The sequence below is a fragment of the Thermobia domestica genome, chromosome 6 (genome assembly GCF_964235325.1).
Source record: "Thermobia domestica chromosome 6, izTheDome1.hap1.1, whole genome shotgun sequence".
In the NCBI taxonomy this organism is placed as follows: Eukaryota; Metazoa; Arthropoda; class Insecta; order Zygentoma; family Lepismatidae; genus Thermobia; species Thermobia domestica.
In genome coordinates, this window is record NC_137459.1 from 155,512,873 (window position 1) to 155,528,886 (window position 16,014).

The 16,014-nt window shown below is 36.7% G+C and overlaps 2 pseudogenes; both read right to left on the reverse strand.

The window, feature by feature from the left end:
- Positions 1 to 13,066: 13,066 nt before the first annotated feature.
- Positions 13,067 to 14,853, reverse strand: LOC145688701 (large subunit ribosomal RNA; annotated as a pseudogene).
- A 481-nt stretch (positions 14,854 to 15,334) lies between these two features.
- On the reverse strand, positions 15,335 to 15,481 carry LOC145688754 (5.8S ribosomal RNA; annotated as a pseudogene).
- Between the last annotated feature and the right edge of the window lie 533 nt (positions 15,482 to 16,014).

The window sequence follows — 16,014 nt, forward strand, 5'->3', positions numbered from 1 at the left end:
TTTCGTCGTCTTGTTCATCTTCACATAATATATCCTCAATATCCTTCATTATTTTATCCTCGGCCCGACACTCAATTTCTTCTGGCACTGGTGTACATAGTAAATCTTCAACAGCTTCCTGCGTTGGTAAAAAGCTCCTAGTTCAATATTTTGAAAACTATTTTCAAAATTCAATAAACGTTGGAATCTATCTTGTACCATTTGAATTTGTATGTCAGACCAAATGTTAGTAGCTGTTGATTTCGTTACTCATTTCAGAATTCAGACTAATATTTGGACTATTCTGTGACGACATTTTTATCCTTCTTTTTTTGACATTTTATTACTAAATTCTGTTTCCGATGGAATATTTTCAACATCTTTGTCAGTTAACTCATTGCTCACTGAGATATTTTCCTCGAGGTCTCCAAATTCGTTCAGGGTTTCCATGTTTGTTTCTTTCCATAACCTCCTTTTTTATAATTATCTATAGATTTTGCTTCTCTTCTGAAAAAATCCTCATTTGTACTGGGGTATCCATTATGACTGGCAGATTGTATTGTTTATTCCTTTAAGATTTTCCTTTTAAGTGGAGTTATACTACTCCATCTGCGTCTAGTTCTTTCAGTATCATAATTTTACGGGTTTAGAATAATTATTTTTTTTCTTCAATTACATCTTCTAGTCTCCAGATCATTGTTGTGTTCATATTTTCGTTTTGATTCTTGAGTTCAGGTCTTTTGTTTGTCAGGTTCTCTTCATCAATGATTTCCTCAATGGATACTTTAGTTTCATTATTACTATTGATTCCTAATTTTTTAAATTTGTCAATTACTTCTTCAGCTATAACTCCGTGAGGTAAATTTCCATCGGTATCTTCCTCATCTGAAGAAGAGATTATCCATGGTTTTATTGATTTCTTTTTATTTTTAGCTCTAGACCAAATTCTGGATTGAATGTGTTTCCATTTCTTATCTTCCTCCGATGAGTCTTCATATGTACTTGAATCTTCATCAGATAAAGTTACCATTGACTGAGTCAGTTTTTTCTTACTTTAATCCATTATGCTAGTTTTTTGTTGATCTTTTTTCAATCATCATCCTGAGAAAATCGTGGACGCTTATGTTTTAGACTATAGCCATCCTCCTCATCATTGTTCAAATTATTATCTTTAAGTTCCACATCCTCTTCGATTTTTTCCCCTGATTCGTTGTTTCTTTTCATTGAGGTTTTCCTTTCCATCTCCTCTTCTGCCGTTAGGTAGTCCTTGGAAATCCGTCCTATTCGAATTAAATGCTTGTTTATCTCTAATTTCGTTAGCAGTTCTGTTTTCAAAATGACTGCCCAATATTAAGTTTAAATCTTTTTTTTCCTCTATTTGTTTTTACAATATCAACAAATAAATATATTTCCATATCGGTCCATTTAGAACCTGCTCCTGGTCGTTGTCTTTCTTTTTTTCGATTTAATTCTTCAACTTTTTCCCTATTTCTTTCACCAGGGTGCTCAATTCGTGTATGTGTCCCCCTACCATGGGCCGTTTCAAACCTCCTAGGGCAATATTTACAACAAAAGGTGCCATCGTTTATTTTCTGTCCTGGACATTTAGGAAAACGACACGACACATTATGAAATTTATCAAATGTTTTCAAGCATTGCGCGCATTGGAAACAGTGCTTGTCCTTATGCTTTTGTTCTAAGTCAGATGTAAACCCCTCGGTATTAAAAAAATCGTTAGGATGATCTGAACAATATAAATTATCCTCCTCAACAGGATACTTAATTTTTAAAAGGCATTCCATTCTAGCTGTTAAAATAGATTTACCTGTTACTTCAAATCCAAAAGAGGAAGAAAATAGTTGTTTTAGAGTACTCGAACCAGTTTACAACACCAACATTATACACATATTAAAATTTTAATTAAAAAGATCACAACTTAAAATTACTGTAAAATAACAGTTTGTCAATAAAAAAAGGTCTAAGCCTGAGTATTTGTATTTCTATATATAATCAAAACTTTCTACTATAATTATAATATAATTTTGTAATTTTAAAACTTGTTGAATTTTAGTACCTTTAATTGTCTTGCGACAATTAATTTTTCTCTAAAATTATCCATTTGTAACATAAAAACCGTTTTAATGATATTATAAATTTAACTATGTACTAAAACAATAAGTATAACAATTGTTAGACTAGAATTTGTAAAAGGCCATTAATGATTCAACAAAAAATAACTTTAATTAATCTAAGCAAAGTGGTACGAGATTATGGCCTTTTATTAAAATGAGAATTTTAATATAACGTCAATAAACAAAATTGTGGACTTTCTAATCTTTTATTGTGCTAATTTCAGTTGCAGTAAAATATATTAAGCTAAAAAAATGCACTTTAAATTTTATATAATACTAACTTTACCTATTATTATTTTCATTATTTTTTTCTTTTCCAATTTATTTTTCGGAGGAGTAAAACTGTTCCACCTTCGTTTTTGGTTTCCTGGTTTATTTTCCTCGTCTTTTGTTGCCATCTCTTCATTAAATCTTAAATTATCATATCTCTCCTTGTTTTTTTCCTTCCTCATCTTCTTGCAATATCTCATCCAAATTCCATATCAAAGTTTCATTCCTCTTGGAATGAGGCTCCATCACTCCATTATGTGATGTCTCTAGTTGGTTTTCATCTTCAGATATTTTCATTTTCAGCAATTTCTCACTTATTTCGCTCTCCATAAGTAATTCTGGGCATTCACTATTCGCATTTTCCGAATTAACATCATTTATTACATTGCTGGTATCTTCACCGCCTCCTAAACTCTCATTCCCAACATTAAATACTTCATCCGTTTCCTCTTCGTCCGATGAAATTATTATTTTGACACGCTTCCGTTTCAGATTTTCTTGTATTTCAGAGTCCTCTTCATTTTCCGTCTTCTCATTCATTTTTTGACGTTTAGACCTAAGAACATATCTAATTTCATTTTCATTCTTATATGTATATCTTTCATTATCATCATTACTTTTATGTTTCCTCTTTGTCTGTGTAGATGGGTTTCAATCTTGTTTATAAACAGCATCCACAGAAATTCGACCGATCCTCATCAGATGCTTTTTTTAAATCTCTAATCTCACTTGCTTCGCCCTTCAAAATGTTCTGCAAGGATGAGATTTAGGTCCTTTACATCCTTGGTTTGAGTCCACAATTTGTACAAATAAATCTATTTCTTCATCAGTCCATTTTGTTCCAGCTCCTGAATTTAGTCTTATTTTGTTCCTATTTATATCTTCTATTTTTCTTCGTTTCTTTTTCTGAGATGTTCCATTCGAGTATGTGTACCCCTCCCATGGAGGTATCAAATTTTCTATTACAATATTTACATGGATATTTGCCCTCAGAAACTTTCGGCCCGGGGCATTTAGGACGATGACAAGTTATGTTATGAAATTTATCAAAGGTCTTATGACATGAGATACATCTAAAACAGTAAGTGTTCGAATGATTGTTTTCAAAATGTATGACCAGTTCCTTAATATTCCAAAAAATCTCTTCAGGATGATGTGGGCAGTTAGCATCTTCATTTTTAATTGGGTATTCTATGCCAATACCTTTTCCATTATTATTCAGTTTATGACAATTTACCTTTGTAAATAATGATGATTTCAATGATCTAACTTCAGGTAATTCCAGATAGATAACCCCTATAGTGTAGCGATTCCTCTCGATTGCGCACCAGTCACGAAAAATCACAGAATGTCAAAAATTACGGATAACGCTTCCATGGTTAGTCATATCCTAAGGCTATGCTGGGTGAAAAGTCGCCAACAGCAATGTTCACAGTTCCCGTCAGATTGCCCACTCTTCCCGAAATATGATTCATAGATGCCGACCGAAGCTTTATAAATGCCGTCAAAATGGCCAGACAAGCATTCAGAGAGTTCACAGTTGCAGACACAATGCTTAATAGTTGCATTCACAATGCTCACAGTTGCCGTCAGAATCCTCACGCAAGCCGTAAAAATGCTCACACTTGCCCTCAAAACGCTCATACTTGCAGACTATTCGTTCGTAATTGCGGACATAGGGCTCACAGTTGCTATCAGATGGTTCACACTATCGTCAAACTGCTCACACTTGCCGTCAAAATTCATATACATGCCCTCATACTTTATCAGATTACTAAATGTGGTAAGAAAAAAAGCAACTAAGGCTTAATTTATACGACACCTTTTACACCCGCAAATTATAGGACACTTCCAGTAGAGTTATAATGGACATATTTGACGTAACTGTAGATTTTCGGGAGTAACTCACTGAAAAATTTCCGAAAGTGAATATTTTGAATTTTTAGTTGATCTAAAGGGGCGATGAAAATATTTCCCATGTTATTTAAACGGACGGTTTTGAGAACTTATCTGAAATTTTAGGTACTTGCAATTGGAATAAACCTTTGAACTTCGGTATGCTTGTACGTTTTCGTTAGTCTTATCTAATTGTATAAGTAAAATATATATATTTCCAAGTTTAGAGTGGTTTTATGGGGAACTGAAAATTTTTTCCCATGTTGTTTCTATGGAAGACTTTTGACATCCAAAAATTATTAGGCACTTCCTGTAGGGCTACGATGACTAATTTCGACATGATTGTAGATTGTCGGGACTAACCGACAGGAAAATTGCCAAAAGTGAACATTTTAATTTTTAAGAGGTTCAAAGGGGAAATGAAAAAAATTCTTCATGTTATTTAAATGGGCCTTTATTGGGACTTGCAATCTCAAAGTTTAGTTACTTGGAATTGGAATACAAACGTGAAATTCGGTATTCTTGTACGTTTTCATTAGCGTTACCTAAGTAAATCAGTAGAAGCAAAATTTTCAACGTTATAGTGGTTTTATGGGGAACTGAAAAGTGTTTCCTATATCATTTATATGGGACGTCTTCTGCACCCCAAAATGTTCAGGGACTTACGGCAGGATTAGAATGATGAAACTTTTCATGATTGTAGCCTTTCGGGACTAACCTACAGCAAAATTTCCAAAAGTGAATATTTTTAATGTTTAAGGGGTCTAAAGGGGGATGAAAAAATCCCCATGTTATTTAAATAGGCGTTTTCTTGGGATCCAAAATCTTTTAATTAGTTGAAATAGGAAAGTAAACTTGAAATTCGTTAGAATTGTGAGAATAAGAGGTGCAAGGCCGAAATACCTTCAAAAGAAGGGGCTTTGTGGGCGAAGCCCCAAGCTAACCATTATTATATATATATATGAAAGAAAATTCAGTTTGTCTTTTACCGAAGGTTTGAAAAGTTTTCGACGAAGACAGGTGTAGCTGTCCACGAACATGTGTTGAGATTATGTGGAAAAGGAGAAAGAAGAAAAATAGTGATAAGCGAAAAAAATAACATAAATTTTATTTAATCATACACTTTACTCTTTCAATGGGTGAACAATAATAGAGTAAGAAAGTAAATTAAACAAATTTTATATTTCGCTCAACCTTGTGGTCATTTTTATTCGAAACTAAGCTTTTGCACTACTTTAATTAATCAATTCAAAACTGAGAAGTGCAATTTCTACAAGAAGTGTACCTGGATATTGTGCGTTCGAGTACGTATAAGGAATTATTGTATCTCCACTTTCCTAAAAGAAAAGATTCTAAATTGTTGTAGAAAGTTGAAAATTTGACGGCAAACAGAGCCCACGCTTAACGTCAAGACCTGCGAACACCGCCCTTGAGAGTAGATAATTTGATATCACCTTTTCTTATTTTCTTTCATTTTTTTCAACTACAGAAAGAAAACCAGTTAACCTGAAGAAGAGAAATATCTACCGAGAATGTATGGAAACATTTTTCATCGATGTAGATGGAAGGAATCATCGGATCAAAATGCTCAAAGTTGCCGTGAGGATCATCACACAAGCCGTAAAAATGCTCATACTTGCCGTCAAAACGCTCATAGTTGCCGACTTTTCGTTCATAATTGCTGACGTAGGGCTCACAGTTGTCGTCAGATGGTTCACACTACCCGTCAAAATTCTCATACATACCGTCATAATTTATAGGATTACTAAATGTGGTAAGAAGAAAACAACGTAGGCTTTATTTATACTGCACCTTTCACACTCCCAAATTATGGGACACTTCCTGTAGGGTTATAATTTCAAAGTTTGACGTAACTGTAGCTTTTCGGGAGTAACTCACGGGAAAATTTCCAAAAGTAAATATTTAAAAAAAAATTAGTTGTTGCAAAGTCGGGATGAAGAACTTTCCCATGTAATTTAAGTGGACGGTTTTGCGGACTTATAACGTGCGGAGAAATTTTATATTTCGCTCACTCTTATGGTCATTTTTATTCGAAACTAAGTTTTTGCACTATTTTAAGGAAACTATTCAAACTAGAATAGTGCAATTTGTACAGAGCGTGAACCTGGACACTTTGCACGTGAGTACGTAAACAGAAGTATTGTATCCTATTTTTTCTAAAATAAAAGAGATTTTAAAATGTTCCAGAGGGTTAAAATTTTGACGGGAAACAAAGGACACGCTGACCGTGACGAGCTGCGACCGCAGCTAGGAAGGGTCGATGAGATCACAAACCTCCCCTTTTTTTCAGAATTAGAAAAATCATACAAGTTGTACAAGAAACGTTTCGAAATCCAGTAAATAGGACAACGTACAAGGAACTTAAGTATATATACAAAATTTTCTATGATAAAATATTCAGTTTATCTTTTACCGAAGGGTTGAAATTCTGCCGCATGAGACAGGTTTCGCTGCCGCAAAGATGTGTGGATATTATGGGGGGAAAGTAATAAAAATACCGATAAGAAACAATCAACTTAAATTTTATTTTACAATATACTATTCTGTGTCAATACGCGAGGAATAACCGAGTAAGAAAAAAATTGACAACTAATAGATTTCAATCACATTTGTGGTCATGGTTATCTTCAAATTACGTGTTTGCATTACTTTAAGTAAACTATTAAAAACAGAAAAGTGCAATTTCTACGAGTCGTACCTGGATATTGTGCATTCGAGTACGTATAAGGAAATATTGTATCTCCACTTTTCTAAAAGAAAAGAGACTCTAAATTGTTGTAGAAAGTTGAAAATTTGATGGCAAAAAGAGACCACGCTTAGCGTCAAGACTTGCGAACACCGCCGGTGAGAGTAGATGAGAATTTGAAATATTTTTCTTTCTTTTCTTTTTCTTACTACCGAAAGAAAACCAGTGAAACTAGATAAGGGGAATCTCTACCGTGAATTTACGGAAACATTTTTCATTAAAGTAGGTGGAAGGAATCATCGCAAAAAAAAAAAAAAAGGATCACGGTTGCCGTCAGGATCCTCACACAAGCCGTAAAATGCTCACACTTGCCGACAAAATGCTCTTAGTTCGCGACAATCGTTCATAATGGCGGACATAACGCTAACAGTTGCCGTCAGATGGTTCACACTAGCTGTCAAAATCCTCACACTTGTGGTCAAAACACTCATAGTTGTCTACTTTTCGTTCATAATTGCGGACTAAAGTCTCATAGTTGCCAATATAATGGTGCATGGTTGCCGCCAATATGCCCACAGTTGAACACGTATCTCAGATGGAAAATTTTAACCGCTTAGCGACAGATGTAACTTAAAATATGAGGGGGGGGGGAGGTTTAAGAAAACATAATGCAAAATTTACTCTCCAATATAAATTTTTGCTTCAGTGACTAAACAATCGTAGAGTAAGAAAGCATGTTACAATAGCTTAACATATTGCTAACATTTGTGGTTACGGTTATTTCATTTTTTCTTTCTTTTTTAACTTGTTGCTAGAATAATGAATTATTTTTATAGAAGGTGTACCTAAATACCATGCATGGAACTACGTATAGATTGTTTTTCATTTTTAATGTTCAATTTTGCAGAAAGAGAAGCCACTTTAAGTTGTACAGCGGGGGACACTTCTAAATGGTACACCTTAGCCGTAAATCTCCATATGGCTGTACCATTTAGAAGTGTCCCCCGCTGTACAAGAAGGTCTGAAATAATGACGGCGAGAAGAGGGTTCGCTCACCGTCAGCTGCAGTGTACACAATCGGCAACGGTATATGAGAATGTCAAATCAGGTTTATTGTCAATTGTAAAGAAACCGTAGAGACAACAAATGTTGAAGTTGTATTCAAAACGTGACCAAACGCGGTACATGGTACAACGTACGAGGAATTTGTATATATACAACTCTAAGAAAGAAAATTCAGTTTATCTTTCACCGGAGGGTTGAAATTTTGTCCGCGAAGACAGGTTTCGATTGCCGCAAAGATGTGTGGATACTGTGGTGGAAGGTGAGAGGAGGAAAAATATTGATAAAAAGGAAAAAAAACGTATTTAACTATATACTATTCTACGTCAATCGGTGGACTATAAAAGTGAGAAAGTAAATTAGAATACTATTACATTTCGCTCTCCCTTGTGGACAAGCTTGTTCCAAATTACGTTTTTACACTACTTTTGGGAAATTATTCAAACCAGAATAGTGCATTTTTCACAGAAAGCGTATGAAAATACTGTGCATGGGAGTTGGCATAAAGAATTACAGTACCACTAACTTTATGAAGGAAAATATACTTCAAATTGGTCTAGAAGTTTTAAAATTTTACTGCAAGCACAGACCACACTGGCCGTCAAGACTACCTGCACGGATGGGTGAGAAATTGAAACCATTTTTTTTTCACTACAGATAGATAAACCAATAAAACTAGAATAGTAAAATTTCTACACAGAAAGTATACAGTATATCAGAGTATGTTATTAGGAATTTTTATATTCACATTTACAAAAAAAAGTTATTACAGTTTAAAATGTAGCGGAGGCTTGAAAATTTTCCGGCTGAAACGAGGTTTATTGGCCGTGAAGATGTGTGAGCATGCAGCGTAAAAATAAGACAATCCTTAGAATAGCGAACGGGGGCAAAGCAGATAAACATAGAAACAATGAAAATAAATCACCAATATCCATTCCAGTTTCAAACAATGATGTAGGGAGAGAGCAAACAACAACACTGTTATTCATTCTTTCTCGTTTAATCATATTCTTATACCCTTAAAGTTCACTTATTTTTTTTTCCTTTTTTTTATTATCTTCTTTTTTTCCTTTTCATTCTGTAAAACACACCATATAATATCTAACTATAATCCAAATGAGCATTGGCCAGTTCGATACTGCTCCTTATTATTGACATAACAATGGTCTTTTTAATCTTCCTATTATTTATCTCCAACTTATCCAATTCCTTACAACAGTTACTACTCAGGCCACATCTTGCCCCTAGTACAATTGGGTTTACTGTTACTTTATATTTTTCCATTATTTTGTCCTTTATTTTGTTATATTTAGAACGTTTTTCTTTGCTAGCCATATCCTCAAAATTTCCTTGTTCAAATTTTATAGTAAAGTCAATAACCAAAGCTTTTTCATTTTTTATCAATATCAGAACAGGTTTTAGTTTGTCCCCGTTACTAAGCTGTATTTCCAGCTCTATAATATATTTAAATCCATTATTTTCAGTTGAGCTCTGGATTATGTCCAGAACTTCATTGTGCCGATGAATTATTTTATTTTTGTTTTCAATACATTCACAAAGTACATGAGCGAGTGTTTCATTTTTTTGTCTTACATCTTCTACACAGGACTTCATTTCTTTTATGGGCCTGTGCCAGGGAAACTTTAGTTCCAAACGTATTAGACCTAATTTTCAGAAAATCTATATATCTAGAATCGGTCATTAATTGTTCGTCATAATAAGCAATATTAGCATCAGTATTATTCTGAAAATAGTGAACACCTTTCCCCTGGAATGGTTGGATTTTCCAGTTTTAAAATTCTTGTTTTTTTATTTTTAAATTTAGTTTATATGCTGTTAACCTTTTTACTGGTATAGGCCACCTTAAATTAAGTGCCAACGCTCTTCTTTTCATAAATTCTTCAATTCGGTTTACACTATATAATTTCCGTATTATTGGATCGTCATTCTCCCTCCACTTGCAGCCGTTTTTGAACATTACCAACGAAATGACATTTACCAATCGTGGGAAACTTAATCCCCCGTCACGTTTCCTGCTATAAAGGATATCGTCGGTTATGTTATGACTGAGATGCAATATCGTCTTGACGATACCTTTTAGAAACTGATCAAGACTCAAAAGAAAATTTGAGATTATGCCGTTAATTAAGGTTTTAAAAAACTTAGGCAAAATATATGTAAAAATAAGGTTAAGGTTTTGTCTTGGCTTAAGACACAATTTAAGCACACGATTAACAATCTCCTTTATATCCTCCAGTTGAAATTTACTACTCATTCCATTAAATATGCTGTAACTACATCCCAGGTAAACGAATTTCTCATTTACCAATAGACTCCGGATTTCATAGTCATGAATGTATAGACTAATCGGCTGACACACCCACGACTTCCTAGTTGATATCCAAAGAAAAATGTTTTGCATTTAAGATAAGTTCATTTCTAAATCCGTTAAAAATGCACTAGAGTGTCAATCTTCGTTTGCAGACGCTTTTCTGAGGTGTCCATCAGTACTATATCATAAGCATAAACAAGAGTTGAAATCTCTTCATCCTCCACTCTTATTCCATTACCGAGGGCTTCTATCTTTTCAATAATGTCATCCACGACTAAATTAAACAGCAGGGGGGTGAGCGGGTCTCCCTGCTTTATTCCCCTTTTAATATCAAAACTAATTAAATCTTGACCTCTTATCTGAGTTCGAAGATTACTATACATATCTCTAATTAGGTTGAAGATTTGTTGAGGACAATCTCTAGCCTCCAAAACACCAATAATAGCATCATGGGGAATAGTATCAAACGCCTTGGATATATCTATTGCTATAGCGACCATTCCATATTTTCTTTTTGCGCTATATAGCAGTTGGTTGAAGATAAAGCAGTTACTTGAAGTGCTTTCCTTACGAGAGAAGCCCTTCTGACGCTTATTATATGAGAAAGTCTTCCTTAGTCTCTCTTTAATAATTGAACTAAATAATCTTAGCAGTATTGGGCTTATTGTTATAGGTCTCGAGTTTTTAGCATCTTTTAGTTCGTCCTTCTTAGGGATCAACACAGTCTGTTGTGCTTCCAACTATCCGGGATTAGGCCGCAATTCATAATAACATTATATAAGACCTCAAGAATTTCAATTACCTCAGGTTTATTTATCTTTCTTCATAATTCCGTCCAAACCGGTTCTTCATTTTCTGGTTAAGAGTTGTTCTTCATTTTCTTAATTTTGGCGTTAATTTCCTCTTTAGTTATTGGGTTTAATAATTCATTCTTCAGTTGTTCATCCATGGTCTTTTTTTCCAATTTAATTTTACAATTCCGTTTTACTCCATAGTTGCTCATAAAGTTTTCTGATGTCTTCATCCTGAGGTTTTTCCCTAACCTGGCCAAGTAAATCCTCAAGATTATCATCAAAAACTGCATTTGCCAAACTCTTCGGATTTGACTTTGAGTTTGTGTGTTACAGCAAATCGATGAATTTTATCTCCTTTCCTATTTTTCGTTTTTTTCCCTGGTTCTTCCTTCCTGGGTTACCTTTCTTATCTTCTTTCTTATTTAATTTTAAAAAGATTTACAAACCTATCAATAATTCCGTTGAGATTTTCTCTGGTAAAACCTATATCCTCTTTCAATATTTCTCTCAACATTTGATATACCCCCAAAGAGTATCAACCTCTGGTTCAACTTTTTTTGTCAAGTTCCGTATTTGGTGTCTTTTCTTGTAATAACCTTTCTATATCTTGATGTACTCTATTGGATTTCTCTATTTCATTTTCATTCGGCTTAGGAGTTAAAAATAATTCGTCCACCATTTCTTGTGTGGAGGAAACCCCCCATCTCTACTATTTGATTTTGGTTATCATCTCCAAGTACTTTCTGAAACCTGCTCCGTAATCCCTCAACTTGAGTATCTGACCATATAACAAATTCATTTTCTCTAAATTATCATCTTCCTTTTCCTTACCATTAACAGTATCGTCAGACAACATATCCTTTTTACTCCATAGTATAGAAGTTTTTCCGGAGTCCTGATTCATCGTCTCAGCATCATTGTCGTAACTCAAACTACTTCTTTTTTCTAACAGTTTTGTAAAATATTTATCTATATACTTCTTCTCTCTCTCAAAAAAATCATCTTTACTTTTCTTCCTCTCCTTATCCTTCGTATGGAATCTTCTTATAACAGGAGTCACACTACTCCATCGTCTTTTTATTAGGTTATACTCTTGAGTTATTATTGGTTTTCCATCAATCTTATTGCAGAATTTTTCAAATTCCACATTATTAGTTATCCTCAGATCGTTACCGTTTTCTTCTGGTTCTTTAGTTTCATTGATTATCTCCTTACTACTCTGTTGCTCGTCCCTTTCTTCAATAATTTCCTCCTGATTTTACTTTAGTACTACCTTTCCTTTCCATGTCCATCCTAAATTCATGTTCAATTTCATGTCCATTACTAGTCCCTTCAGTCTCGATTATTTGTTTTTCATTATCTGGTTCTTCATCATTTTCAATGGGATTCCCTGAGTAAAAATCTCACTCATATTCCATACCATAGACGTCTCCCATATATTGTCCTCACAAACCGGTCGATTAGTACTTTCTTCATCAGTTTCATTCGGTTCAACATCATTCTTTATTAAGGAACTACGCCGATTAGTTCCAAAATTACCAATAACATCCACTTCAATCATATCATTAATTACAAATTCATCATTTTTCCCAATCTCTTCTTGCTCTTCCTTATCTTCCAGCTTCTCAGTCATCCATTCATCCATTCCTCCTCTATATCGGTCATCTTTATCTTCTCTTCTGTCTATTTTTTCCATCCTTATCATAATCTCCTTTTCTTTATATACCTCTGTTTCCCCATCTTTCAATTTTCCATCGAGATAGATCTTTGTATCTTTCTTACCTTTAATTACTTTGTTACTAATTACTTCTAAATTCTTTTTATCCATTGGATTTGGTTTCCTTCTCACAGATCTTAAACTCTTTCTTTCATCAATTTCCTTAACATCCAAGTCACCATCAAAGCAAGCACTTTTTATTTTCCCTCTATTCCCTCTTAAGAGAGTCATAGTTACTCCCGCCGTTTACCCGCGCTTGCTTGCATTTTTCACGTTGACATTCAGAGCACTGCGGAGAAATCACATTGCGTCAACACCCGTTAGGGGTTACTGCGTCCACTGCAGTAACGGCCGAGTATAGGCACGAAGCTTGAGCGCCATCCATTTTTAGGGCTAGTTGCTTCGGCAGGTGAGTTATTACACACTCCTTAGCGGATTCCGACTTCCATGGTCACCGTCCTGCTGTCTTAAGCACCCAACACCTTTCATGGTTTCAAAATATGCTCCAATTTAGGCGCCTTAACTCAGCGTTTGGTTCATCCCACAGCGCCAGTTCTGCTTACCAAAAGTGGCCAACTAGGTACTCCGATCCTGAACCTCTACTTCACTCTCAAGCAAGCAGAATGTCTCACCCATTTAAAGTTTGAGAATAGGTTGAGGTCGTTTCGGCCCCAAGGCCTCTAATCATTCGCTTTACCGGATGAGAGTCGTTCGACATTCGTTCAAATGAGCACCAGCTATCCTGAGGGAAACTTCGGAGGGAACCAGCTACTAGATGGTTCGATTAGTCTTTCGCCCCTATACCTAGCTCCGACGACGAATCGCTACGGACCTCCACCAGGGTTTCCCCTGACTTCGTCCTGGCCGGGCATAGTTCACCATCTTTCGGGTCTCAACATGTACGCTCTAGGTGCGCCTTGTCTTGCAATCAGAACGAGACGCCCGGGAATGCGGGAGGGCCCGTGTTAGGCAACAGAGAAGCCGTTTCAACCCTTCCAAAGGAAAGGCCTCCATCTTCTCTCAGTCTCTATACAGAGACCTTTACTTTCATTACGCCTCTGGGTTTAGTAATTCCCAATGACTCGCGCACATGTTAGACTTCTTGGTCCGTGTTTCAAGACGGGTCGTATGGTCCATTAAACAGTACACGCCACAAACAGGAAATACGCCCGGTTCATAGTCTGCACCAACAGCATCGGACTACTAAAGTCTGGGACTAAGCCCGACGGCTAGCAAATCCAACACTTGTACATACATGAAGGCGCTAAACGGGGCAACTCCGTATTGTCATACCGTCGAACGCCAGCCGGGACCCCAGGGGTTTGTAAGGGCAACGGGGACCCAGACAAGCTCCTCCCCGGGCCGTAGACCTGCATCCGGCGAGTTGTGACGCCTCGAAAGACAAAAATGCGAGGGTCTATGTAGAGTCAGCTGCCTCTCCCAGGAGTCCCAAAACCCGAGGGAGTAAAAGATCAACCTGAAAGTTCGGTCTACACAGATCTCTCTGAATCTCTAATCCGGGGTTTAAGGTACAATCCTTTTACCCCCGAACGGTTTCAAGTACTCTTGAACTCTATCTTCAAAGTTCTTTTCAACTTTCCCTCACGGTACTTGTTCCCTATCGGTCTCGTGGTCATATTTAGCCTTAGATGGATTTTACCACCCACTTAGGGCTGCACTTTCTAGCAACCCGACTATGACGAGAGGTTCTCACGAAAACTGAAACGGTCGCACGGGTCTGGCACCCTCTATGGGCAGTGGCTCCATTCAAGAGAGACTTAGACATGCCTGAAGAACTCGGGAGAATCGACCCTCCCTAACACCACATTTCTCAACAGCCAACGACTGCGAGATTCGGTGCTGGGCTCTTCCGTATTCGCTCGCCGTTACTAAGGGAATCCTAGTTAGTTACTTTTCCTCCGCCTATTAATATGCTTAAATTAAGCAGGTAATCTCAGGGGTCACCCCCTTGCCCCTTGCCGGGCACCTTGTACTGAAGCTCATCCAGGAGTAGAGGCAAATTGGAATACCAAGACTCAAGGGCCCAATTTCCTTGTTCGCCAGCCAGCATTGCGCCGGCCCAGGCTAAAAAATTGCATGGACACAAGACAGTCTCGTTCCCATCGAAAGGGGTTTGGCAAGGATGAAGTCGAAAGACCAAGCTCCCCAATTCACTCAGGAATTTTCGTCGAGACAAAAACTGCCTCAACAGGAGGATGTAAACCACCAGCCTTTGCTGCTCATTTAAGACAACCGCTGTCGCGGAAGCCCAAGAACACAGTCTCCATTCCCTGGACCCATGGTCACAAGAGGTTACCAACAAGAAAGTCAAGCCTTGCGCGAGATCCCTTGCCAGGTCCCTTGCACATGGCCATAGCATCCCTACCGAAGTAGCGAGAGGCCGTGGGGTCATCCAAAAAACTTGCACCGCCAGGATAAAGATACCGACCCTCAGACAGGTTGACCCAGAAGAGATCCTGGGTCGCAATGTGCGTTCGAAACGTCGATCTTCGTTTGTCCTGCAGTTCACACTCTTTCGCGCAGCTATTTGCGTTTTTCATCGACCCACGAGCCAAGCGACCGTTCAGGGTTGTAAAAATTCTACAACAGCATTTCACGCATGCCGTGCAAGACATTAAAGTTCGTTTAACTTGCCGCATCGGGGGCCGCACTGCCGTCCTGTTTGGCCCCGTCAGCTGCGGTCACTAACCACAAAGCTGGGCGTGTTCATTCGAAAGAGACTTTCGGGAGTAAGTCATAGTCAAAAGTGAATATTTTGAATGTTTAGTTGGTCTAAAGGGGCGATGAATATATTCCCCATGTTATTTAAATGGATAGTTTTGCTGACCTATAATCTCAAATTTTTAGGTACTTGAAATAAAACTTTGAAATTCGGTATGCTTGTACGTTTTCGTAAGTCTTACCTAGTTGGATAAGTAAATATATATATTTCCAAGTTTAGAGTGGTTTTATGCGGAACTCAAAAATTTTTCCCATGTTATTTCTATGAAACACTTTTGGCATCCCAAAATTATTGGGCACTTCCTTTTGGGCTACAATGACTAATTTCGACATGATTGTAGATTGTCGGGACTAACCGACAGGAAGATTGCCAAAAGTGAATA